This window comes from Labeo rohita, chromosome 1, assembly GCF_022985175.1.
Source record: "Labeo rohita strain BAU-BD-2019 chromosome 1, IGBB_LRoh.1.0, whole genome shotgun sequence".
Classification (NCBI taxonomy): Eukaryota; Metazoa; Chordata; class Actinopteri; order Cypriniformes; family Cyprinidae; genus Labeo; species Labeo rohita.
The window spans coordinates 12,657,528-12,683,751 of NC_066869.1; the positions used below are offsets into that span (position 1 = coordinate 12,657,528).

The window sequence follows — 26,224 nt, forward strand, 5'->3', positions numbered from 1 at the left end:
ATTCAAGGTTTAAGTAACTAAACTAAACCCTGATCACCATGATGGTGAGGTCAAATTAAATGTTTTTTAATAAAACATCTAAACCCCTGTTTAGATGTTCTCAAATAATTTTTGTAGATATATGACAGAAATCAGATCAATCAGTAATGTTGTTTGACGAGTTGTTTAATCAGAGATTTAATGTCTTCATTTATTTAAGTTCATTTTATCTTTGGCTGTGTCTGATTCCTGTGTTTCTCTTTCCTTCTGTGATTCTGCTTGTAAACAGCAGGTGTTGATCATTATTGGTCAATCATGACATAATGATCTCCTTAACTCCAACACTGTGTCAATGCTACTTGAACACTGTAGTGTGGAAACACATGAACACTGAGCAGAGTTTGTTTAACACTGGGAAATATTACATCAACTTTACCTGTTTCATTTACGTAAGACGGATGCATATGAATCACATTAAGTTTATTGATTTGTTTATATTAAAACTATGTAATCTAAATGGATGGAAAATTTGTATGTAATTGAATTACATAAAGTTTAAGTTTAGGCTGCAACAGTGGAAATCATAGTGTCGCATCATGTCATTACTTCCTGTTTTTGGTTCGTTTAGAAGTATTTGGTCAATGTTGCGTGCATATATCATTCAAACCGCACCAGAATTCATTTGGAAGAGGACCGAAACCCATCTTTTTAGAGGTCTCGGTCCGCTTGGTGTGCACCACGGTTCAGATGACAGCGTTCACACTTACTCAAACAAAGCGCACCAGGGTTCGTTTTAATCTAACCAAACATAACAAGTGTGAACACACCCTAAGAAGAAAATATTGCATTAAAATGAATAGCTGATCTTAAACAATCACACTTAGCTGAAAAGAACTCAACATGATTGAACTAGACATTCCTTGCACACATAAATCCATACGAGATCCATCAGGAACATCCACAAGCTTGATTACACTGCGTGTGCAGGGCTTTTCTTTTTTTGTGTGCAGAAATCTTTAGCCAAAGATGAGGTTGGAAACACTGGTGAATCCATGAATTATTAGGCTACCGATTTATTTTTCTCCAAACTATCACGTTTGTACAGCAATAATAAATAAGTAAATAAATTAAAAATGAAGCAGAAGCTGTGCACACATCAATGCTGTTTACGTTCGGGTCCAGTCAGGTCGGACTCGGGTCTAATTTCATTGGGTCTGTCTTGGGTTTATATTATGGGTTAATATTATTATTATTTAAAAAAAAAAAAAAAAAAAAAAAAAAGATATATATATATATATATATATTAGGGCTGCATGATTTGGGAAAATTTTCATATTGCGATTATTGAGGTCAATATTGCGATACGCGATTGCAATTATAATAAATGGTATTGTGAGTCAACTTGATGGGTTTTTAAAGAAAATGCACGCACAGATTAGTGATAATGCGGAAATGTGTATTTGTAACACTAGAAATGGTTTCAAAATAAATAATTTTTACCAAATGAAATAGCATTTGCATTAATGTAAACTTATTTTCTCAAAAGTATAGCTAAATTAAATAAAATAAAAACATACACATTTTCACAAAAATAAGATATTTTAAAGATTTCGCCCAAACAAACGGACATTTATGAAGAATGTAACATATACTCTGTGTAAACTCTTTTGAAAAGGAAACTGGATATGTTTTTGGTCGATCGGATCACAAGTGGACAATGGAGACACAGTCGTTTACACCTGGCATTTTAATCCATCTCTTCTGTCCACTTTCGACCACTTCTGACCACATTCCTGCATTTACATACATTACAAACTCAACTGACTGGCATCTCTCCTGTATGATTTCATGTGATTAGAACTGTACATGAATTATGAGCTTCTAGAACGTTTTACCTAATTGAAGATCTTTTTTACAAATATAAATAAAAACAGTATAAATAAAAATAGTCTAAACAAAAAATAGCTGTATTAAGTGCAAATAATAGTGCAGCCATAATGAAAGTAGGCTAGGCTACTCTCTCAATGTTCAAAGTGCAAATAGAGACCAATTTTTTTAAGCCTGATACAGAGCTATAGACAAATACACAACCTATTATAGGATACATACAAATAACAACATATATATGTTATGTAGCCTAATTTGCGCGCACTGTGGAAACGCCCTCTAAAAGCGGGTATTAAAATTGCTTTTGAAGGCGCGTGTGCGTTTTACTTTCGGTTTCGTTTTAAGGATCGTGCGAATTCTCAGCGGCGCTGAGCGTGCTTTCTTCAATACGAGACATTAATTTAACAAACGAATTTGAAAGTGAGGGGGACACAAACGGGATTTTGAAAAGTGGATGTGGTCAAAAGTGGACAAGCTGAAAACGTTTTACACCCCTATTTACACCTGTACTTAGCATTGTCCACTTGTGATCAGATCGACGCATCAGAAAACGCATGTTAATACCAGGTGAAACAGGGCCTCTAATTCTTGCACAGTACCTCTCTCTGGTCAATGTCAGTAATCTCAAATCCAAAATATCGCCATATTTTATTTATTTATTTATTTTTTACCAGATCAGTGTCGATCTCCTCTGCATCCATCCACGCTGCGCACACAAGTGAACACGCACGCACACGCGCACTGCCTATACTGAGACACTGTCAGATTTTTTGTTTTAATCTTTTGTTTGTTTGTTTGTGTTGTTAGCGGTACAGAAAATCAGCAAACTGTCTCAGAAAGTAGGTGTTCTCAAGTCCACACTTATTTAATATAATCGCAACATTTTGCCGTCATATAATCGCACAGGCTGACATCGCGATTGCGATACGATTAATCGTGCAGCACTAATATATATGCACATCATTTTGAGTAAGAAGTAATTTGGGTCAGTTTGGGTTTGGTACAGATTTTGGGACCCGAGAAGACCTCTAGTCTATACTGTTGTTGGGTCGTGCAGCATCCAAAGTAGTTCTGTCTTTAGTAATTCGTACTAATTCCTACAAATTTGCCACCTCGTAAAATACGTACGTTTTTTTTACAAAACGTACTAATTTGTACGACCTGGCCAAATTAACCACCTTGTAAAATAAGCCATGTCATCAGGTTGTTGCATTTCAGTTTGCGATAATTATGCAATAGAATGAAGAACCTGTTTCTATTGGTCACTCAGACTTAGTGTGTTTGTTTGGCCACACCTACTTCACAGTAGATTGCTAGATTTAGATTATTTTGAGACTCACACATTTAGTTACATGTGGTAAAAGTAGCAAGTTTAGTCAGTTCACTCAGGAAAAATAGCTTCAGTCTTGACAATGTTTTACACACCTGGTAACCTCAGGGAGGGCGTAGTGTTTGGATATCATCCCCTTGACTAGATGTATCTTCGCTGATGAAAGTGTGATGTTTTGTGGATTCTTAAGAAAAGGAAACCAGCTTTAAAACTGTGACTGCTGACATCATCAGTGCAATGATGCTCGTTACAGATGAAATGCCATGAATGAGAGAGAGAGAGAGAGAGAGAGAGAGAGAGAGGTTGAACAAAGCTTTATTTTAACATTAAATTCAAAATTTATGACATTTTCTCAACAATAAAAATAGAATTAAGAATAAAAAAAAATAAAACTCCATCATCAATAACACATAAAACCTCATTAATACCCCAAATTCCTAAAAAACTCTCAATATTATTAATTAATTTATAATATGAAAATTCCATTTTTATCCTTCCTTTTACCATACACTTCAGCATCATTTCTGCATCTACTGAACAAATTCCTAATTCCTTGATTTTCCTCGTTTTCCACATTGCAAGTTTTGCTGTACCAATTAAAAAATTTAATAAACACAATTTTCCTCTATCTACCACTTCATATCTGAGCCCCCCAATAAAAACCTTTTGGGAAAACTCCTCACCAAAGCCTTGAAACCAAGCACCAAGCAACCTAAAAAGACTTCCAAGTCTCGAACATCTCAAAAACAAGTGTTCTGTAGTTTCTTCAGCTCTACAAAACTCTACAAAAAAAGAGCTTAGACCAGATATTTCTTTAAAAGTCTCTACTGAACTCTATCGACCATTATCCAGTAAATGTCCCAGTTTAGTGACTCCATTCTTTATAAGAGTTGTCTGAATCAGTGGATTATTAAATAAAGGTTCCTCGTTAATCCAGCCCCCAGGTTCATCCAAATTTCTCTCCACTTTCAAGACTTTACTCCAAGCTTGTAACATTGATTTATAAAAGGAAGTGAGATTGTCCAGTCTCAATCTATGCTTTATATTAAAATCAAACGTAACCAAATGATGATCAGAAAAAACACTTGGCAATATTGATGCACTCATTACCCTATTTTCTATCATCTTACTTAAATAAAATCTATCCAGTCTAGCCCCACTAACCATATTTTCTGCTACTTTAACCCATGAATATTTTATTACTCCCATATTCCTCCTTCTCCACACATCTATTAAATCAAATTTTCCAATTAAATTAGACAATGATTCACTAGAATTACTATGTGGTTCTTCACCATTCCTATCGATTAAAAAATTAATAGTGCAATTCCAGTCCCCTCCTAACACTAACAAATTATCATTATCAAATTTTTGAAGAGCTTTATCTAATTTATCAAACACTCTCACTCTTTCCAACCCATTATTTGGAGCATACATATTCACTAATACAAAGACATGTTCCCCATACTTTTGTCACAAATCTGGTCGGTATCCCGTTGTCCGCTCACCACCAGATGTCACTCTCACCTCACCTACACACTCTGACTGTTGCACTACACCTCAGACTACATTCCCCATCAGCCATTGCTCTTCGCCGGTGACCAATCAGGCGTTCTATAAAAGCCCCGGACCTTCCACTTGCAAACCACGGATTGTTGAATTGTTGTATTGTTAGTGTTTTCCCTTTGTTTAGCGTTTCTCTGGTTTCCAAGTTCCTAGTTTTTGATCTCCCGCCTGGCTTTCTCGTTTTCGTCTGTCTAGCCGCCTGCCTTGTGGATTATCACCCTTGTTTATTGGTTTATTCTCTTCGACTGCCTGTGACACACCTGTCTGCTCCTGTCTCGACCCTGCCTGCTCGACTATGTATCTGTCTTGTTTGATGAATAAAAGCTCGCACATGGATCCGCTCGCCTCTCGTCATTCACTCATGGTTACAGAACAATCCGTCACAACAGGATCCAGCAGCTTCACCCCCGGACATTCAGAGACAGACACTGACAGGATCCTATGCCGGATAAAGCAAGGACAACGTTCACTCGAGCAGTACACCCGTGAGTTTCTTTCAATTGCCAACCATTCCACTCTCCCGGACTGTACAAAAATTGAGATTTTTTGTGACGGCGTGAACCAGCCCCTCCGTGCATGACTGAGACGCGAGGGCCCGCGCTCCTCACTGGAGGCGTTTCTGAACTTTGCGTTGTTGTGTTTGGGTTCGCTGTGCACCGTGGGGGTCGCGCAGAGGGAACGCGACAACGCGGTAATGGCGCCCGCGCGTCCCACTCGCAAATTGGCGGTCATGCCGGAGCACGATCCCACAAACACGTTTGCCGCCTGGATCGCTCGTGAAATGGCGGCCGTGCAGGAGCGCGCTCAAGCTATGGCGGCGACAGCGGTGCCCGTTCACAAAATGGCGGCGACTGCGGAGCCCGTTCACAAGATGGCGGCGGAAACAGAGCTCCGTCACGTCACAGCTGCCATACCAGAGCTATATGGAGTTACAGCTGCATTTCCTGAGTCAAGTCAAGTTTCCAAGTCAAGTCAAGTTGCAGCTGTGTTTCCTGAGTCAAGTCAAGTTTCCGAGTCCAGTCCAGTTGCGGCTGCATTTCCTGAGTCAAGTCAAATTTCCAAGTCAAGTCAAGTTGCAGCTGTGTTTCCTGAGTCTAGTCAAGTTCCCAAGTCAAGTCAAATTGCAGCTGTGTTTCCTGTGTCAAGTCAAGTCAGAGCTATTGCCCCTGTCGCAAGTCAAATTACAGCCATCTTTTCTGAGCCACTGCACAAGATGGCTGCCACGCCAGAGCCACTGCACAAGATGGCCGCCGTCTCCAAGCAACTGCATAAGATGGCCGCCGTCTCCAAGCCACTCCACAATATGGACGCCATTACAGAACCTGTGGTCAGCACCCGGACAAGCCTGCTCCAGAGGTCCCGTCTGGTCTCAAGTCTGCCCCAGAGGCCTTCCCCGTTGGAGAAGCTGCGCCAATGCCTCCAGAGGTGTCAGCATCTGCTGTAGAACCTCTTATGGAGGGGGCGTTAACCTCAAAACTCTCTGCTTCTCCCTTTCTTCTGTCTGTCTCCTCTGTCCCTGTTCTCCCCAGGTCCCAGACCATGACGCAGGTTCCAGTTCCACCCCGGAGGGCTTCGGCGCCTCCTGTTCCGCCCCGGAGGGCTGCGGCACCTCCTGCTCCGCCTCCTGTTCCGCCCTGGAGGGCTGCTGCGCCTTCTTCCCCTATTCTGTCTGCCTCCTCTGTCCCTGCTTTCCCCAGGTCCCAGACCGTGACGCAGATTCCTGTTTCACCCGGGAGGGCTGCTCCGCCTCCTGTTCCGCCCTGGAGGGCCGCTCTGCCTCCTGTTCCGCCTCGGAGGGCTCCTGCGCCTCCTGCTCCACCCTGGAGGGTGCCCGCGCCTCACGATCTTTTTGATCTCCCGCCTGGTTTTCTCGTTTTCGTCTGTCTAGCCGCCTGCCTTGTGGATTATCGCTCTTGTTTTACTGGTTTATTCTCTTCGACTGCCTGTGACACACCTGTCTGCTCCTGTCTCGACCCTGCCTGCTCGACTATGTATCTGTCTTGTTTGATGAATAAAAGCTCGCACATGGATCCGCTCGCCTCTCGTCATTCACTCATGGTTACAACTTTATTTTTAGCAATAATAGCCTTCCCTTTTCAACCTCTTCAGTGTGTAAAATATTAACATTCAAACCCTTTTTAAATAATATAGCTACTCCTGCACTATTGTTTGTCCCATGACTTAATACCAAATTTCCTTTCCACCAACTATTCCACTCTATTTCATTTTCATCATTAGTATGAGTTTCTTGTAAAAAAAAAAAAACATTAACCCGATTTATATTTAAAAACTCTGACATTACTGCTAATTTGCCTCTATCTCTTCCTCCATTTATATTTAAAGAACCCACTTTTAAGTTCTCCATAAAGATGTTAAAATATAAAGTGGACAGAGAGAGAAAGGAAAAAAAAGCAACACATTGTGAGGGTCACCCAGTGCATTTTGACTATTACTTTTTAAAAGGAACATGCCCTTTATTTTTCCTCAACTTCATAACCAACTTCTTTAATCTAAACCTCTTCTGTTTACTGAGTACATCATAACTCACTGTACGCTGCAGTACCTTCACTGAAACAAAAAAACTTTTCCACATCTGGGAAAAAATCCTTCACCTCTACCACCTTACCAAAACTTGTATCCAAAAAATCATTAATCTCATCCAATGAATACATGTCCTCCATGCTTTGAGACCCAGTCTCAGAGATATCTGAAAGCATATCATCATCCCTTATTCCTTCCTCTCTAACCATCTCAGTACAACTCATCATCTTGTTAATCTCCACATTGACTACTTCATTCATCTGAACAACTTCACAACAACTATCACTTTGCTTTGTTTCATTTAGAATCGATTGCCCTTCATTAGATTCAGTTCTGACCTCTAAAACAACAGTAGAATTCACTTTAGGAGTTATTTGCCTCACTGTTGATTCACTGGCCACTGAATCAACAGAATTCACAAGAGGAGTTGTTTGCCCTCCATTAGATTCATTAGCCACCGAATCAACAGTAGAATTCTCATTAAGAGTCGTTTTCTCTCCATTAGATTCACAAGCCTCTGAATCATCAGTGGAATTCGATGTAGTATTGACATCGCTACTGCCAGCCTTATGTGGACATGTAGACCTTTTATGTCCCCAATCTCCGCATTCAAAGCTTTAGGCTCCCTGTACTAGCATAAATCATGTATGTCTTCCCCTCAAATGAGATTCTGAAAGACACATCCAAATCAGGTTGTTTCAAAAACATTGCCACCTGTCTCCTAAAAGACATCACATGCTTCAACGTCGTATTTTTGCATCCTAGTGGAATTGTTTTTATCGGACTAGCAAACTTTCCGTAACATAGCAGTGCACGCTCAATGTCATCATCAGGGATGAACGGGGGCACGTTTGATATAAGAAAGTTTTAATAATCAGTATACTCTCCTCGAAAAAACACATCAAACCATCATCACAAAAACATTATCACAACAAAAAAAACATAAAAATTAAATCCCCTTCACACACAGTACAAAAAAACATCATTAAAACACCACTGTGATACAAAGATATCCAAATCTTTCATTTGTTTATAATATTTAAACTCAACTGCAAAACCTAGATTTCTAATAAATGCCTTAAAACAACAGTACACCATCTTGGCCATGTATATTTTCAATCTTATTCTTTCTTGAAATATATATTGCCATTTTTGCCTCAGTCAACCATAAAAAGTTAATCAACTGCCATTTAAATCTTTGATTGCGGTTATAATTTGAATCCATAAACTGAAAGCCTTAGAAGTGAAACTTTCCTTAAAACCTTTTATTTTTTCTAGTAACAAAAAAGTGGTTTAAGCCTACTACATTCCAGAAAGCAATGAAAAATTGTTTTAGTCTTAACCCACAAAAAAGCACAACCTTCATTTACATTATGATTTTTTTGTTTTTTAATGTTACATCCCAGAAACAAAAAAGGCATTAACAGCAAAAAACAGCCCCTTTTGTGGCAGGATTCTCCATTGTAGATCTCCTGATTTACTGATCAATGGTGGTTTGTATAAAACCCTCCACAATGGTTTAACCATTCCCAATATCAAATTTCTCTCTCCAGACATTATCTCTTTTCTCACACAGTGTGGACTTATACAATATTTTAACAAAACATTTATACATCACTTTTCCACTTAACTCTTGTAATAATAAGTCCTGAAGTCCATTTAAATTCAACAAAATACCAGACATCTCCTTTAAATCTGGTGTAATCCAGTGCTGGGGAAAAGGATCTCTCATATCAGGAGTCAAATTTCCTTCCTCAAAACTTTCAAGAAGTGACACCTCTTCTGCTGACAGTTTCTTTCTCCATAACTCCATAATTGTTGAGGTTTGTCGCATGGATTTTTGTCCTAATAAAGATGCCACAGCCACGATGTCATTCAATTTAGATCCAGCCACTTTAACTAAGTGACCTAACTTTACAGTCTGGGTGACACAACCTCTGAGACAAATTCGGTACTTGATCCGTAATGTCCAAACGAGCCCCCTTGACTAAAGGCTCCTCCAAAGTAGCATTTTCTGGTCTTTTAATAATGAAAGAGCCCCAAACTTTAAACAATCCATGGTAAAAAGAAGATGTAAAAAAAAGTGTAACTTTTTGGTATCTATAAAGAACAAAGCAGCATCTAGTCCAAGTCCATCAACTCTGTGCAGAATGTTTTTCACAACTTCTTTCCATATCACATCCACAGAGCCTGTTTAAAACTTCTGAATAAACTGTTACTGGAACATTGCATATCTGCTTGATAAAGACACCAAACCTTATCCAAACCCTCCTCCACTGGCAAAAAAGCACGCTTTGAGGGACCCAGTGCAGCCTATCCCAGAAGAAGTCCACCAATATTGTTTGTAAATGTGGTAATAGTCCTGTGGGTGGTTCCACACAAGAGACCTTGTGCTTATTCAATATTAGCACTCTCCCTCTAAAAGATAACTGGGAATGAATCCATCTCCATTTCTTTAGTCTACCCTACATTTTTTCTATAATCCTATCCCAGTTTTTCTGCTGCACAGATACATCTCCAAGATGCACTCCTAGATATTTACCAGCCCTTTTCAAATTCAACCCATTAGGTAAAATTGGTAAAACATTCTTCCATTTACCTTTAATCAGTGGATCACTTTTCCCCCAATTTACTCTTGCAGCATAAATTACACCAAATTCATTAACAATAGATTTAAAATTAATAACATCTTTTTTCCCATTGATTAAAATCATGACATCATCTGCATATGCTGATATTTGATGTTGAACACTGTGACTCTTTAAACTAAAACCTTCAATACAAGAACGCAACTTATTTAACATTGGTTCAATTGCCAAAGAATACAACATTCCAGAGAGAGCACATCCCTGCCTTATACCTCTCCCAACTTTAAAAGGGGCACTCAAACCACCATTGATCTTCAGTACACTCTCAATGTCTTTATATAAAACTTTAATCATTCCACTAAATTTGGACCCAAAGCCAAAAGCATCAAGTGTATTCCAAAGATATTGATGCTCTATTCGATCAAAGGCTTTTTCTTGATCAATTTCAATAAAGCCTATGTCAATATCAAGATAACCAGAAACATCCAAAATGTCTCTGATAAGAATAATATTATCCATAATCGACCTTCCGGGTATACAATAGGTCTGGTCAGAATGAACCACTTGCCCCATCACATCTTTTAATCTATTGGAGAAAATCTTTAAATCTGTACAAAGTAAACTTACAGGTCGCCAATTCCTTATTTTCTGTCACCTTTCTTAGGCAGCAAGGTAACCACTGCCCTCCTAGCTGAATCAAACTTTCATTTAAAACATCCAAAAGGTCCTTGCCCATCACTTTATAAAACTCCACGGAGAGGCCATCAATGCCTGATGCTTTACCAGGCTTCATATCTTTTAAAGCACTTAAAAGCTCCTGCTCCGTAAATGGCTTATCAAGTTTTACTACAGAGTCCTGTGTATTTTTGTCAAGCCATCATAAAACTTGCAGACAAACCTCCATATTCATGATTGTCAGCATAGAATTGTACAGCCCGATATAATACTTGTGGACTCTTTCAATTCCTGAAGCTGCTCAATAGAGTGAATAAATCGACTCTTTTTACCTAAATCAAAAAAAAAAAAACTTTGATGGTGCATCCATTTGTAGCATCTGATATCGTGATGACCCCTTGTGTCTTTATACCTAGCAAGTCTGTAAGAAATGACTTTATACACTTTGTATGACTTTTTAGCATCAATACATTGTTGTTCCCCAGTAACTTCAGCCAACTTTTGTAAGTCGATAATCTCAGATTCAAGTTTTCTCATTGTGTGCATAATATCCTGCGAGATATTGAAAGCATACTGTTGACATAATGCTTTTATTTCCACTTTCCCACAATCCTACCACTGTCTAAAATCATTACAACAATTTTTCCTATTTTTTTAAATTTCCCAAAAACTAAAAAACTCGTAAAATTCATATCATCCAAAAAGGATACATTAAAATGCCAAGAAGCACTCTTTATTTTAACACTGGCTATAAACACATCACATAAAACCAAGCTGTGGTCCGAAAAACCAACTGGAGTAATCAACTTTTTAACAATATTAAAATGATATCTAAAACAATAAAACCTATCAAGCCTAGCCATTGAAATAACATTATCTCTAGAATGTGCCCAAGTTCTCTCCACACATCACGTAAGCTGTGGGTTTCAATCAATTCATGTATTACACGACTTGAACAAAAAAATGGTTCCTATTTGAAGTACTCATTTTCTGTACAATTAAAATCCCCTCCCACAAAAAGATAATCATCTGAGTTACAATTTTGTAAAAAAAACACTAAGGTTTTTAAGAAAAACAATTCTTTCAGTACCATTTGTGGGTGCATATAGATTAAGAAAAAAAAAATTAAACTTTTCAAATTTTGCTCGTAAAACCAATAGCCTACCAGGTATCATTTGCTTTATTTCACATGAAAAAAGGATAGCCACTCCACCTTTAATAGAATTCAAATGCACAAAGTATACTTCCCCTTTCCATTCTTTCCTCCAATCAATTTCATTCAAACAATCTCTATGTGTTTCCTGTATAAATGTTACATCAATATTTGTCTGAATAACTAATTCAAAAAAGTAGTGCTCTTTTTTGCATATCTCTTCTTTAATTCACCACTTTAAATTAAATTTTTTAGCCTACTCCTTTATTGCACTCATTTGATTGGCAATTTTAGACAACATATGAAAACCAGTTGCACAGTAACTGAACATTGAAAACTAACCTATAAAAAAAATGTCCTCACCTAACCAAATGAAAAAGCTTTTTGGCATGGGTTTCGAACACTTGCATTATGAGACAACTATAACGAACACATTGAGCTGAACTATGCTGATTCGGCTAATTCAAGTAGTGTTAACTTGTTATTTACTTTATAAACGTGTTAACTTGTTATTTGTGTTCAGGTGGTATTTTATTTGACTGTAATAGTATATAAAATATAATAGCCTTTTCTGTAGTCCAGAAGCTGCAAATTAGTGCTGCACTTTGTAAAGTGTTACATTGTGGCTTGTGTTCACTAGCAGAATAATTCTGATATGACAAATAAACGTTGTTTTCTGCTTGTGAATATATTTGCAGTCTACATGTAGGCTAAATGATCACACAGTTTGATCATACGACACACACATACAGTATCAGCCTGAGAATGGGTTGGAATCCAGATAAAAGAGAACGTATTATACGACAAGTGCAATCACGGCGAGCTTATCACCGCACAGATGTATGGCGATCTTTGTAAACAGTTAAGCCACTTTTTTGCTGTGACAGCGTTAGTTGAATGTGTCTGTGTTTACTTGTGACCTCTGCGTTTGCTATAGCCAAAATCTAATTTTACTGTTGCAATAAATTAACGTTATTTACAGTCAAATCGCTGCTTACAAATATTACATTGTAAACGTGTTAACTTGTCACTAGATATCACATTTGATAATAACAATATATAAAATCCGAACATTATTTTCCCATAGCCTGCTACAGTGATCCAGCGGTTCATGCTCTTACATATTATAGCATGTTTTACACTTAAGGGCCCAACTATATTTAATAACCCCATGAAAATGTTTTTTTAAAGGACATCAATCTAATAATTGAGTAATTCTAAAGCGACACAGAGGTTGTGGGTCATTTCATTCACTACAATGAAATAGAAATCAAGTTTCCAAAGTATTTCTACGAGAAAAACGGCAAAACAACGTGGAAATAACGTCAAGTTTTTATATTAATTAAAGGAGACATCAGCTAGTCTCTGAAGAAAATGTACCATGTTTTTACTATAGTAAATATAGTTTAACGATAGCGTTTATAATTAAACCACAGTAGCCACAAATTTACAGTTGTCTGAGACTCCATGAAAGGTACTTTAACATCATAAACCATAAAATGTAATATACTTTTACTTTAATATTAGTTTTCATAACAAGTAAACACAGGTCACAAGTTAACACGGGCACATTTTCTTGATTCAGACAGTTGCATAATGTGACGCCGAGCATCAAATCCTACTTGAATCCCGAAATCCAAAGCTGAATCAGCGTAGTTCAATAGCTCAATGTGTTTGTTATAGTTGTCTCATAATGCAACTGGTTTTTGTGCGTGTTCGAAACCCATGCCAAACAAGCTTTTTTATTTGGTTTCCGTACTTCAGCCAATAATTTTTACATCATACCAATAATTTGTAATCTTTACAAGAATACCAAAATCATGTAATGAGCAAGTGTGCGTTTATTAGACAGCTTAATATCACGTCAGTTTGTGCTTTCAGAATCGGCGAATCTGCCACGGCCGTTCCATCACATCTGGTGCGGAGGACCTGAACCGGGAAGTTGGTCACCAGTTAAACCGTAACACCGGCATTTTCATTTGTCGGAACAACAACATCTGTACCCTCAACCTTTTCAGGGCACACTCGTTTATGTCCTTCTTGTCCGCAAACAAAGCACTTCATTGTTTCGGAAGATGCAAAAATGACAATCAAATCCATCAATTTGAAATTTGAACGCCACATTCATTTCATCCGCATCGTTATTTAAAATCATATACACTTGCCGTCTAAAACAAACAACATGTTTGAGCAAGGCAGACTTACAGCCAAGCTGTATTTTTTTTCATTTGAGACATGATCTTGCCATGCCTAGACAGCTCTGTCAGTAAGAACTCATCCTTTATAAAAGGTGGAACATTAGAGAGGATTATTTTTTTTGCTGGCTGAATTAACGGTATAACAGAAACCAACGTATCTTGGATCACAACTCCACTCTGGACAACACTATTTACCTTCTCTATAGCGTCTAAAAAAATAACTATAGTGCTATTCATTCGGGAGGCAGACGCAATACTATCATACCCGACAACCTTTCCAACAGCCAAAGCACAGAATTTAAACCAACCTTTAATACAGTTTTCAATTACATTACACAATCAGCACTTTACTCATTTTTCACAAAACTCACATACATACATAAATTAAAACATTGCAAACTCCAAGTCGTCATTGACAACTTCACACAGAGCACTCTTACAGCACCAAATCGTTTCAAAACACATAAGATCTCCCATAGTTTTATAATACCGAAAATCAATCAGAATTCTAGATTTCACACGATTAAAAAAAACTGTTTGTAAGTTACTACTTACATTTTGTTCAATCTTAATTTTCCGGGTATCATACATTTACATTTTTGCTTTACCCACAAGAAAATTCAACAACTGACAACAAAATCGATGTTTTCGCGTATATTTAAATCCGCAAATAAGCACTTCCAATGAAAAAGTGTCATCAAAACGATTAAATAAATCACTTAAAACTTTAAACAATGGGTAGAGTCTATTACAGTACACAAAAGTATGATATACAGTTTCTTTCTGAAAACAAAAAGGGCATTCGTCACTGCTACCTCGGTTTAAAACTGAAACAAGAGCCTTTACAGCTATAGCGCCATGAAGAATTCTCCACTGTAAGTCTCCTACTTTCTTTTACAAAGGAGATTTATACAAAATTCTCCATTCTGGCTTAACATTCTCTCCTAAATGGAGAACAGCATGCCATGGAGTATCAACTCTTTTGTGTAAAACACTCTTATTAAAGGATTTCACACAACTCTTATACACAATTCTTCCAGATAGAGAATTAGGCCCCATTAAAACCAAAATACTGTTTTGTAAAACAAACCCCCTCAAACTCTTTAAAATCAGTCAACAAGATGCCCAAAAGTCTAAATTCCAGCCTTAATAAGTGTCTCATTTACAGAAGGGAAAATCCCCTCACTTGATAAGTCCATGCGCGATCCATAAATCAGCGGTTCTTGGAGCACCCAATATAGAGAAGTTGTAACATCATGTCTTTGCACTTTAAACAGAGACCACACTTTTGATAGATTCCGATAGAAAATTGGTAACTTAGACAAGTCCATCTTTTGCGGATCCAACCAAAATAAAGATCTCTCAAAGTTCAAGTCTCTGAATCCTCGCAAGATTGCACAAGCAGCAAACTTCCAACTTGAGTCCACTGGTCCAGTAAGCAACCTTTGAATAAATTGAATCCTGAAGGCTGCTATTCTGCTCTGTACATGCATTAAACCGTGTCCTCCTTCTTCTTTGGGTAGGTACAAAACAGATCTTGATACCCAATGCATCTTGTCCCAAAAGAAGTCTACTAAAATTGATTGCAATCTTGACAGTAAATCTCGTGGAGGATCCACACAAATTAATCGATGCCAAAGAGCAGATGCAACTAGGTTGTTAATAATCAATACTCGTCCTTTATATGACATTTTAGGGAGCAGAAACTTCCATTTAGCAAGGCGACCGTTGACCTTTTCAATGATTCCTTCAAAATTTTTCTGCATAAACATGTCATTCCCCAAAAACACTCCCAAATATTTAAAACCTTCTTTAATCCAAGATAACCCTTCTGGGAGCTTTGGCTTTACATTTTGCCAGCTCCCAACCAGTACTGCTTCACTCTTAGACCAATTCACTTTTGTAGCAGAGATCTTATTAAAATCATTTAGAATTCTTAACAACATGTTCACATCACTTTGTCCATTGATTAACACAACAATGTCATCGGGATAGGCAGACAATTTAAAATGATTTTTACAATTCGGAATAGACAGTCCACATAACTCTGATCTTATTTTAGTTAAAACAGGCTCTATGGCCAAAGTATACAACATGCCAGATAAGGCACACCCCTGCCTGATTCCTCTGAAGACCTTAAAAGGGGCACATAAATTCCCATTAATTTTTAAAACACTTTCAACATTGTTATACAAAGTTTTTAACATAGTCAAAAAATCATTATTAAAACCAAAAGCTTTTAATGTATTCCACAAATATGTGTGCTCCACTCTGTCAAAGGCCTTTTCTTGATCAATCGACACTAGGCCGAAATTCAACTTAAATTTTTTTCCAATATCTAAAATATCTCTGATTTTTAAAACAGAATTCAGTTCCTGAACACAGTACTTGAGGTAATAATTTTCTAAAAACTTCACTCACGTTTGACTCATTTAAAAACTTGTAACTCACTTTGATATAGCTTTTGATAAAAGCCAACTGCCCTATTTCTTAAAGTCAACTGGGTCTGACAATAAAACCCCATTCTCAGAACTTTTGTTATATATAAACCATACTGACTTATGCCCATTCTTTTTATAAATTAAAAAAAAAGAACTTTGAAGGTGCACTCCATTAATTTGATATTTTGGAGTGCTTGATCTGACCAATAGCTAACAGCTTGTGCTTAAAACAGAATCAGTTCCTGATAAATTAATTAAAAAAGCACTTTTTTTTAAAACTCTGCTTTGAAAGCTCTTTTGTATAAAAGCCCACTTTATTTTTATTTCAGATCTAAAACCAATTCCAGAAATCCTTAAAGACATCTTGAAAATTCTTTTCACATAAAACATTAGTATTCAAGTGCCAATAAGCACTCTTAGGCATAATAAACCCTATGGTTACAATACATTAACTAAACTGTGATCTGAAAAAAAACAACAGGAATGATTGAACATTCTATAAAAAGGTTAACTTGATGCCTGTATACATAAAATCTATCTAACCTGGCTAAAGATAGCATATTTTCATTTGAACTTGAACCCACCACTACTGTCTTTTGAAAATGATTAAAGTTCCTCCATACATCTACAACTTCTTAGTATTCATCAACTGTACAAGTCTCCTAAGCTCTCTTAGGCATAATAAACCCCATGGTTCCACATGATTTCTATCTAATAACTGGGAAGATTGAGCATTCTTTAAATAGGTCCCGCATCATCTGATCTACTTTCGGCTTCATTCAATTCTACTGGATTAACAATCATCTCTTCCTCTTCATTTGATCTGTCTGCCGGCTCTACCTCCGCTATTTCCCCAACCAAAGCAACCGCTGTCTGCACTGAACTCGGCCCAGGTACCTCACCATCAGTGACCGGCACTATAGCCTCTCGGTTTTCCCCAGCATTTGCACTAATCTCTTCAACCGGTAAGGTTGCCTCGTTCAACTTTTCCACCCTATTGGGGCACAGACAAGCTAGATGGCCCATTCCATTGCAATTAAAGCACTTCATATTATTTTTTGTAGCGAAAATAACGTAATTGAAATCCTCAAATCGAAAATTCAGAGACAAATCCAGCTCATCAAGGTGCTCCTGCAAAATCATATACACATAACGTCTAAAAGACACTACGTGCTTTAAAAGAGGTGACTTGGTACCAATCGGAATCATCTTTATCGGTGAGACTATTTTACCATAAGGTACAAGCAAGTTGTTCAACACTTCATTAGGGATAAAAGGTGGCACATTTGACAATATCACTTTTCTTGACGGCGTAGACAAAGGGAGCACTGGTGTAAAAATACCATTAATCACAATCCCTGCACTAACTGATTTGCTAGATCAACTTTTTTCGCGAACACCACGACAGCACCATTCATACGGGACGCTGACAAAATATTCTCGTGACCAATCTCTTCCCCCACTGCTAGTCCACAATCCTCTACACTAGCAGTTGAATCTATTTTCACACCATGACGCCTTGTCAGTGAATTAAAACTCCCGCTGCCTGGGGCAGCCATGCTCCCAACACGTGAGAGCAGACGCCCTGGCTAAACGCAACACTCACTCCTCTATTTCCACAAAACGCCTAACAATAAACAACAAAAAGTAAAACAAACAAAACCAAAGTAACCCAAAAAAACAAACAAAGATAGAGAAGTATAGGCCGCTCGTACCTCACACAGCAGCCACATGCTCTCACTCAACGCTCCGCCCACTCACCCAGCACATGCGTGCGAGAGAGAGAGAGAGGGAGAGAGAGAAAGAGGTGTGTGTGTGTGTGTGTCTGTGTGTGCGCGTGTGTCTGTGTGTGTGTCTGTAATAAAAGTGTTTACCATGATTTCCACTTTGATTGTAGACTGACTGAACGAAGTCATTTTGGGTGTCAGAGAGAAAATTCTATATTTAACTGCAAAAGAGGTCAACATAAAAACTGAAATAAGAGTTCTGATGGTTTTGTTTTTCTTTAAATACAAACCCTAAAAAAGCAGTAGTCAGTTTGATAATAAACAGAATGTCATGATTATGTAACATTCAAAGTTACTATTAATACACTCTATACACAGCAAAAAAAAAATAAATAAATAAATAAATAAATAAATAAAAAAAAACAGTGTTAAATGAACTCTCCTGGGAGTTTATTTAGCTCCACACTCAAGAGTGTTAAAAGTAACACTGAAGAGTGTCAAATCAACACTGAAGTAACTTTAACTCTGCTTCAGTGTTGATTTGACACTCTTCAGTGTTACTTTTAACACTCTTGAGTGTGGAGCTAAATAAACTCCCAGGAGAGTTCATTTAACACTGGATTTTGCTGTGTATCAGTCATGTTTACAACACTAAATCATACCTGTGCTAGCAGGTGTGTAGATGGGCTTGTCTGTTTGTACAAATATATATCCAGACTGAAATGAGAGCATGACCACTTTCTCCAGTGTGACGGATGGAAACTGAGCTTTTAGATACACATACTGGTTCAGAGCATCATCAGAGAAGTATCCCCTGTCATCAGGGATCTAAATGAGAGAAAATGAATTTGTCAAAGCAAACTGCTTATTTGCATGTTTTGAATAAAAGAAAATTAAATGATACACAAGCAAAAAGTATATTAAAGTGGCGATACCATTATATCTGTAAGGATCTGGAAATTGTTGCCTGCAGTCAGTGTCACTGATCTGGACCAGATCTCTGTATGTTTGTTTGGGTGGTCCTTTACGAAGATCTTCACATTCAGGTCTCCTCCAGAGTAATCCTGAGCCTCCACAAACACGTTCTCTGAGGAACCCACCCTCAGCAAATTAGGAGCTGACAGAACAAATCTGAGGAGATCAAATCAGAGCGTTTTTAAGCAGATCTGTTAGTGAATCCATGAACAAACCGTGTGTTTGATACTCACAGTGGGTCACATAATGTAAGGAGCGGTGAGGAGAGAACAATAACAGTCAGAAACAGCAGCTTCACGTCCATCCTGTCTGTCCGTGTGTCTCTTCCTGTGAGCGTCTGTGAACTTGCAGCAGCTCAGATTTATACCCGCCTCCACAACCCAGATGGCTCACTCCTACTGTTTGTTTGCATTTGCTTTATAAATAAACTGACACCTCAGTTCACCAATCTACAATCTAGCAGTATATCAAGTAATATTTATGTTTTCTATTTTTATGTACTTTAGAAATCAAATATAAATCAAATATTTTTAATTCATTTATCAGACTGAGAATCAAAGACAAACAGTTTTGATTTGTTCAGTGATTAATATGGAAACAGACCTATTGTCAGTAAAAATGAGTTTTGTGTATCAAACAGGAGATTCAAAAAGAGCTCATAAACATTTAAAGGGTTAACTGCAGACCACTGCAGATTTCCCGTAAATGACCTGCAAAACCTGTTGTGTAAATTCAACCTTTGGTAAATTGGCAGATGCTCTGTTGATTTATGAAAAGTTGAGCAAATGACAGAATAGAATTTAGCCATGGAAAATACCTGTATGTTAAAGATAGATATTTCGGCACCACACGTGTGCTTTTGTGTAAATAATATTTACATTTTCTAAAGCAGTTCTGTGAAGAAGTGTCCATCTGTCCAGGGTGTTTCAATGTCTTCAGCCCGAGACGCTGGTAATAGGCTCTAGAAACCTCACAACCCTACAGGACAAACAACTTGAAGAATGGATGTTTCAAAGTTCTTCATTCATGGTTATAGATGGGACATGATGCAAAATCCTCAGTGTTAAATTTACACTGCTCAGTGTTTATATAATCCACACTCGGAGTGTTAAAAAAGTAACACTGAAGCAGTGTTAAAGTTAATGAGATAATTTGTTGATTAATGGGGGATGATTAGAGCATTAGAGATGCACACCTGCTGTTAACAAACTGAATCACTGAAAGAAAAAAAAAAAAAAAACAAGAACAGAAAAAAGAGACAAGATGAGCAGAAATAGAACAACTGACTTCATTTCGACAACTCCACAAACAACATCACTAACCTCACGCATTACTAACCAGGGGTGCGTTTCCCAAAACCAACTATGGTCGCAAGTTCCGTCGTTACCAATACACTGTGTGCAGAATTATTAGGCATGTTGATATTCTGGTCATATTTTTTTTCCAAACACATTTTACCAATTCCAAACCACATCAGTCTTAATAACTACTGTTAATTTTGTATTTAATCATTTATATGTGATATATAATTGTCTGTGAAGGCTGGAAGTGAAAAACGCCTTATATTCAGGTGTGCAGAATTATTAGGCATGTTTTCTTTTACAGATAAAATGAGCCAAAAAAGAGATTTAACCCAGACTGAAAAGTCCAAATTATTAAATGCCCATGAGAAGAATGCAATACTAATGCATTACAAGAATTTACAAAGTTAAGGCTTGACCATTGGACAGCGAAATGCTTGTTGAGTCTGCATGGTCAGAAAAAACAGGTGGAGAAGAAAAGATGCATGTTAACTGCAAAAGAATTAGGAATTAAGGTGAAGAATTAGGTGCGACACCCTCAGGAACCGTTTCCAGTTCTCCAGCGCCACCATTTTCCAGAACTGCAACCTACCTGGAGTCTTCAGAAGTACAATGTGTCAGGTCCTCAGAGACTTTTCTTGGTAAAAAATCCTAAAAAATGCCCCTGACTTAATAAGAATAACAAGCTGACGTGTTGTGAAATACATGAAGACAGTTTTTTTTTTTTTTTTTATATGCTTTAGAGACAGATAAGTTGAGAGTGACTCTTGAAGGACAAGCATCACATCCTCTTGTACCTCTGATTCAAGAATTTATCTTCCAAAATCTGGCAGTAAGTTTTGGGAGTTCATGTTTAGTCTCCTATCCTGAAAAGTCTGACTTGCAGAGATGGGCTAAAATGAACTCCCAAAACTTACTGCCAGATTTTGGAAGATAAATTCTTGAATCAGAGGTACAAGAGGATGTGATGCTTGTCCCTCAAGAGTCACTCTCAACTTATCTGTCCATAAAGCCTATAAAAAAACTGTCTTCATGTATTTCACAACACGTCAGCTTGTCATTCTTATTAATTCAGGGGCATTTTTTAGGATTTTTTTACCAAGCAAAGCCTCTGAGAACCTGACACATTGCACTTCTGAAGACTCCAGGTAGGTTGCAGTTCTGGAAAATGGTGGCGCTGGAGACTAAACGGTTCCTGACGGTGTCACACCCAATTCTTCACCTTAATTCCTAATTCTTTTGCAGTTAACATGCATCTTTTCTTCTCCACCTGTTTTTTCTGACCATGCAGACTCAACAAGCATTTCGCTGTCCAATGGTCAAGCCTTAACTTTGCAAATTCTTGTAATGCATTAGTATTGCATTCTTCTCATGGGCATTTAATAATTTGGACTTTTCAGTCTGGGTTAAATATCTTTTTTGGCTCATTTTATCTGTAAAAGAAAACATGCCTAATAATTACACACACCTGAATATAAGGCGTTTTTCACTTCCAGCCTTCACGGACAATTATATATCACATATAAATGATTAAATACAAAATTAACAGTAGTTATTAAGATTGATGTGGTTTGGAATTGGTAAAATGTGTTTGGAAAAAAAATATGAGCAGAACATCAACATGCCTAATAATTCTGCACACAGTGTAGAGTTCAATGGACCTAACCACCATAGTTAGCTAACGATGCTTTTGGGAAACGCACCCCAGATTGACTTTAGATGTTGGTTTAGTTTTGTTTGACGTTACAATTATCAACGTCAGTATTTGCTTTAGTTGGGCTCTTGACCCTTGACTTTAAAATGTTAGAATTGATTTGGTTGCTATAACTGTGTGTTTGTTTAGACATGTTTGTTATGGTGTAAAAAAATAAACAAATAAATATATAAACAAAGGCATAATCACTATATAATGCATTGAACAACTGGCTTTATTTGGAGTATAATCACTGATTGTTTTAATTCCTAATTTTGTTATTGATCACATGAAATGCAAAGCTTGATCTAACAGTTTTAAGATCAATCTGAAAAACTTTTGAAAGTTTTTCTTCACTAAAACTTTTAAATTTCTTTATCAAACAGACTTTCAGAATCAGCATTTGAATCTCAATAATGGTGACAATCAACATAAACCTCCACGTTGCAGTGCATTCTAGGACCACCAATCAAAACTCATCCGCAGCTTCCAGCATGTAAGTTTAAATTATGCAGCTGAATGTGACTTCTAGTAGTTCTTTTTATTATTATTATTATTATTATTATTATTATTATTATTATTATTATTATTATTATTAAACATATGCTTAGAAAATACAAACATGACAAAACACATGCCAAGGATAAGAGCCAGGGGTTCATAGATGGCCAAACAATACATTGCAGTTACAATTCAAAAGAATTAAAAAAAAAGGAAAAAAAAGAAAAAAAAAAAAGATATAAATAATAAGTATATAAATAAATGAATACAAAAACTTTAAAAATTTATAAAATTTATACAAAAACACCAAAGAGTGAACATACATCCAAAGTTTTAGTTGCCTTTTTGTTACATGAAGTAGATAATGATTTAAAATAGATTTTAATGTCTTCTTGAAAGTACGAAAAGTGGGGGATAACTTTCATAACCTTGCATTTGTTAATAAAATATTTTGCAAGCAAAATAATTAAATTGCAGAGAAAGTAAACATTTTCATATTGCTTCTCAAAAGTAAAAATTCCAAATAAATCATCCTCAAAATAAAGCTCAAAGTCATTGTGTATGAAGCTTACAATGAACTGGCAAATGTCTTGCCAAAGTTTTTTTTTTTTTTTTTTTAAAGATGCAGGACAGTTTCTGGTTGTGAATACAGTTCACATCTATGCTTGATTTGAATTTTGAGACAATAAAGGTCTTAACAGGATAGTACTGATAAATAAGCTTAAAAGAAACCTCTTTAACCTTATTTACTGATAGATACCTGTTAGGCAATGTCCAGACCTTTTTCCAAAAAATATTTTCCACTGATCAATTCCATTTTGAAACCGCATGAGGAGTGGAAACGTAGTCATTAAGAAAAAGAGAGCGAATATTTCTGTTATTTTTCAAAGGAGATTTAAAACATGTTCCACCTACATACGTGTCAACCGGGTCTGTAAGAGGCATTTCCAAACTTGTCACAGTACTGTTATAGCCCTTAAATGGCATAATTACACAATTCGGGGTAGCACCAAATACAAAGGCAAACTGTATTGTTTTGAGTAACAGGAAAATTATAATGAGAAAGAAATTCTTGATATGTAAACAAGTAACCATTCTGATTAAATAATTGACTAACCCGATTGATACCATTCTTAAACCAGTTTTCAAGAAATAGGGACTTATGTTTATAGCAGATATTCTTATTATTCCATATGCACTAACTAGTTGGAGAAAAAAGTGTGTTTGAAGATCACAGACCATGCTAAAAGTGCTTGCTTGTGGAAATTAGAGAGAACAACAGGGATCTTCTCAATACTGTAGCTACATAACAATAGAAAATTTAAACCCCCCAACTGTGAGAAGACATATTCTGGTATAATATTCCAACTGCTGGATGGATTTTTCAAGTAATTCCTTAACCAGTTGATTTTAAAGGTATTATTTAACATTGCAAAATCAACAAAATGCAGACCGCCGTTGCTGTAGCTGTTGGATAACACCTGTTTTATCAGGTTCTAAAGAGATGGCTGCATATGTTAGATGTGAAATCCTTCACATCAGAGACAAGTCTCTCTGAAGCCACTGATTGAATTTTATTTTAGTTTTTTCTAAAATAGACAAGAAGTTTAAATTTTTGGATATTATATTCCAAGGTAGCTTATTGTCTCCTTGACTTGGATATGACAAATACTGGAAACAGAGAGTTGCTTACCTGGCATTAATTCACATTTGAGCACATTGAAGAAGTGCTAAGGAAATTTGGTCTGAATTTTGGACTGATGATGATCTCCCTTCCCATGATATTAAAGGAAGTCCACTTCCAGAACAACAATTTACAAATAATTTACTCACCCCCTTGTCAACCAAGATGTTCATGTCTTTCTGTCTTCAGTCATAAAGAAATTATGTTTTTTGAGAAAAGCATTTCATTTTCTTCATATAATGGACTTCAGTTGTGCCCCTGATTTTGATTTTGCAGCTTTAAAGGGCCCTAAAGCCGAGGAAGAAGGGTCTTATCTAGCGAAACGATCAGCCATTTTTTTTTTTTTTTTTTTGAAAAATAAAAATTTGTATACTTTTTAAGCACAAAAGCTCGGGTAGCACAGGCTCTCGGATGTGCGCCCACGGGTCGTTTATGAACGATTTGTTCATTTTGAATGAATCTTTAATGAAACTCGTGAAGAACGAGTCGTCTCGGGGAGTGATTCATTTAGTCACGCATGCGCAACATCCTATTAGGTTCTGTACTGGAATTAGTTCACCTGTTTCGAGTATTCGGGTTTTTCGAGTCGTTTGTTCATCTTATGGGGCTGTCACGTGATGCTGATTTTGCTTAAATTAACGAAATGACTCGAAAAAAGATTCGTTCATTTTGCTGAACGAGACTCAAAGGTCCGAGTTGGTAAAATTATCCGAACTTCCCATCCCTACTACGAATCACGTCTAAGTTCGTCGTCATTGTCATCACCTAAAAAAAGGTAGAGTATGGCGGAAAACTCCATCTTATTTTCTCCTACAACTTCAGAATCGCCTGACACGTTGTACCTTTTTGTTTGTAAACAGCGTTTGACTTGCACCTTCTTAGTCTTTGCACGTTTTGTAAACAGCAGCCCAGAAAATGGAGCGCAGCTGGAGGAAAACAAAATTAGAGGTTTTTCGTACTGCTTGGCGGGAATGTACCCTATCGTACAGAAAAGCGTTAAAATCGGCCAGATCTGATTACTTTTCGACTCTTTTAGAAGAAAACAAACATAACCCTAGGTATTTATTCAATACAGTGGCTAAGTTAACAAAAAAATAAAGAACCAACAGGCACTGACTGTGACCCTCAGCATAGCAGTAATGACTTCATGAACTACTTTACTTCTAAGATCGATACAATTAGAGACAAAATTGTCACTATGCAGCCGTCAATTACAGTGTCGCATCAGATAGCGCGCTATAGATCTCCTGGGGAACAATTCAACTCATTCTCTACTATAGGTCAGGAAGAATTGTATAAACTTGTTAAATCATCTAAACCAACAACTTGTATGCTAGACCCTATTCCACCTAGGCTACTAAAAGACTTGCTTCCAGATCTCATAGACCCTCTGCTAAATATTATTAATTCATCACTGTCATTAGGATATGTCCCCAAAACCTTCAAACTAGCTGCTATTAAGCCTCTAATTAAAAAAAACACAACTTTACCCCAACAAATTAACTAATTACAGACCTATCTCGAATCTCCCATTTCTATCAAAGATATTAGAAAAGGTTGTATCCTCACAACTATCTTCCTTCCTACAGAAATATGATATCTGTGAGGATTTTCAGTCAGGTTTTAGACCGTACCATAGTACTGAGACTGCTCTTATTAGAGTTACAAATGATCTACTCTTGTCATCCGATCGTGGTTGTATCTCTCTGTTAGTGCTACTGGATCTTAGTGCTGCTTTTGATACTGTTGACCACAACATTCTCTTGAATAGACTTGAGAATTATGTTGGTATTAGTGGTAGTGCATTGGCATGGTTCAAATCGTATCTATCTGACCGCCATCAATTCGTGGCAGTAAATGATGAGGTATCATATCGATCACATGTGCAGTATGGAGTACTGCAAGGCTCAGTACTAGGGCCATTACTCTTTACGCTTTACATGTTACCCTTGGGTGATATCATCAGGAAATATGGTGTTAGCTTT

The 26,224-nt window shown here is 37.0% G+C and overlaps 1 pseudogene; it reads right to left on the minus strand.

Annotated features, from left to right (window-relative positions):
• Window positions 1–19,415, minus strand: part of LOC127172255 (complement C3-like) — a 44,224-nt pseudogene extending 24,809 nt beyond the window's left edge.
• Window positions 19,416–26,224: the final 6,809 nt, after the last annotated feature.